This window comes from Colobus angolensis, unplaced genomic scaffold, assembly GCF_000951035.1.
Source record: "Colobus angolensis palliatus isolate OR3802 unplaced genomic scaffold, Cang.pa_1.0 Scaffold186, whole genome shotgun sequence".
In the NCBI taxonomy this organism is placed as follows: Eukaryota; Metazoa; Chordata; class Mammalia; order Primates; family Cercopithecidae; genus Colobus; species Colobus angolensis.
The window spans coordinates 2,284,846-2,287,741 of record NW_012114999.1 but is presented as its reverse complement, the minus strand read 5'-3'; positions in this window follow the sequence as shown (position 1 = coordinate 2,287,741).

Below are 2,896 nucleotides of genomic sequence, written 5' to 3'. Positions count from 1 at the left end.
CCATCCTTCAGACACCCGCGCCGCCGCCACACAACATGTCCGCCGCTGCCGCTGCTGGAACGGCGACGGCCGCCTAGGAACTAATATAGACAGAGCCAGGCACAGTGGGAGTCGCAGTGGCTGCCACGGTGGCCGCGTAACCCGAACGCAGATCGTGGAAGCCGAAGCGGCGGCAACGGTGGTCCCTCCAGAGGCCAGGGAAGATTTGCAGGAAGCCGCTCCCGACACCCTTTGCGCCGCCGGAAGCCTCGTTCCCTTGGATTTCCCCCTCCCTCCCGGACCGACTTCCGGGTGTGGCTGCCGCCCTTCCCCCACCCACGCCGACGGGAGCCGCCCGTTCCCGCTGCCAGCAGCTTCCGCCTGCTGTGGTCCTGGCAAGCACCTCGGGATCCCATTCCTTCACAGGGGCCCTAGGCGGGCAAGCGCGCGCCTCACTGTACCGGAGAGCTCCAAGCACGCGCTTGGTCAGGGGCCCGGACGCTAGATCTGGGAAGGGGTGGTGGCTGGGTAGATGGGCGAGGAAGGATCGTCTCTGCCCTCTCTCCGCCAGCTGAGGCCTCCGAACCCTTCCCTAGCCGGATTTGGGGACAGAGGAGCGCTGGTATTGATAAAAGAACTCTCTTTGCTATTCCTTTAGGAGCCCAAATGAGTATTGAAAGTGAGAAGAATGGGGCCTGGGCTTGGGAGTGGGAGGTGGGGAAAGCAGAACCCCGTGTGCCTGTTTCTGCGTCGTCTGGAGAGAAAGCTTTTGAACATGTCTAATAGACCTTATTCGGGTAAAAGCTCTCTAAAGTCCTCCACCTTTTTTTTTTTTTTTACTTCATGGAAAATGAAACACTCAGAGAAGTTACCTGCCTAGAGGAGACTAAGTCGCCTAATGGATAAGTAGGAAAGTAGAAGTCAGTTCCAACGTATGCATGGCTTATAATGAGCCATATTAGAAGGTTCCTATTTAGACAGTTTTCATGGTGTATTCCATGTTGGCTTCTACAGGGCAAAAAAAATGTTAGAACATCTTAAACAACTGTGTTTGCTTCTTTCCATCGTGACTAGTAATATCAACAGGTGTCAAGATCTAAACAGAAATTGCATTTTAAAAAGTGTGTCAGCCGGGCGCTGTGGCTCATCACACCTGTAAACCCAACACTTTGGGAGGCTGAGGCTGGGGGATCACATGAGCCCAGGAGTTCAAGACCCCCCTGGGCAACATGAGACCCATCCCTACAAGTGTGTGTGTGTGTATTCCAACATCCCACTGTTTATACTATAGCCTCTTCTCCCATGTGACAGTATGACACTCTTACGGGTTTATTTTTTTTTCACCAGGCTTGGTGGCAGGCACCGTAGTCCTGGCTACTCTGGAGGGTGAGGTGGGAGGATGGATTGAGCCCAGGGGGTCAAGGCTGCAGTGAGCTGCGATTGTGCTACTGCATTTCCAGCCTGGGTGACAGAAAGATTCTTTGTCTCAAAAAACGTTAAAAAAAAAAAAAAGTCAAAAAACTAAGTTTGTCATACTGTCGTGTGGAAGAAGAGGCTATATAAATAGTGGGATGTTGGAATTTCTAAAAACAAGACACCGTTTAAATCCATTTTGTCACTTTGGTTCATCAGATTCATTACTCTTGATAGGATGACACCTGGCTTGTTGACAATGTTTTCTTAAAACGTTTTGTCTGAGCCCTATATGCTGCTCTCAAGAAGACATTACAGTTTATTACACTATTTTTTCATTTAGCATTTTCTCCAGGACCACTTACTGGTTCTTTAATTTCTGAAGTGTGGACACTTGTTTTTCAGTGCTACTAAATTTAGTCAAAACAAAATTTCTTTGATTAAAAACAGTATTTTAATTAAATTTTCTTCAGGCCGGGCATAGTGGCTCATGCTTGTAATACCAGCACTTTTGAGAGGCCAAGGTAGGCAGATCACTTAAGCTCAGAAGTTCGAGACCAGCCTGGCCAACATGGTGAAACCCCACCTCTTCTAAAAATATAAAAACTAGCTGGGTGTGGTGATGGGCACCTGTAATCCCAGTTACTTGGGAGGCTGAGGCAGGAGAATCGCTTGAACCCTGGAGGCAAAGGTTGTAGTGAGCCGAGATTGCACCACTACACTCCATCCTGGGCGACAGAGCAAGATTGTCTCAAAAAAAAAAAAAAAATCTTTATGAAGTGGTGGGTTTTTTTTTTGGTCAGTTTACTGTTGATTTAAAGATTTATTTTAGTGCCTAAATTTATCTTGACCTTATCAAGTTTATCAATCTGAAAAAGCTAGCTGGCAAAAAATGTCCCGAGTTATCACAGTGTCACTGACCCATATCTTGTCTCTCCTGAAAAAACTATAATAACTTTGCTTTTTCATGTAACATTTATGTTCTTTATAGACTTATGCTAAATAGATGAGTAGAACACACATTATTTCAGTAATAGTTTATTGCTACAGGCTTCTGTGGTAGCATAAGCAGAATTGAATGTGTAGTAAAGAGTTGTAGGTACCAGTCCCAACTATTTTTTACTTAGACAAGTCACTCTCCAAGCTTCATTTTCTTCAATGCAGTTATAGAAATATTATGTAACACACAGGATTCAAAATCAAATGAGACTTGTGTGAAAGTACTTTTTATAGTATGAAGTGTTATATAATGTTAGTGTCTGTTATCATCTTTATCAGGCTTGGTCAGTCCAACTAGTAATAAACCATGTAACTAGTTTATTACATATGTGGCTGAGAGAAATTTAATTGGATATAAATACCAGTGTGATATGTCATAAAATATGCTAATCTGTAGCCCATATTTAAATAGTTATTTATAGTATACTATATGTGTCTGTATTATAAATAGGCTTTTGAGGACAAAGAGTACATCTCCTTATTAAGCTTTAAGAGTTTCAGAGAG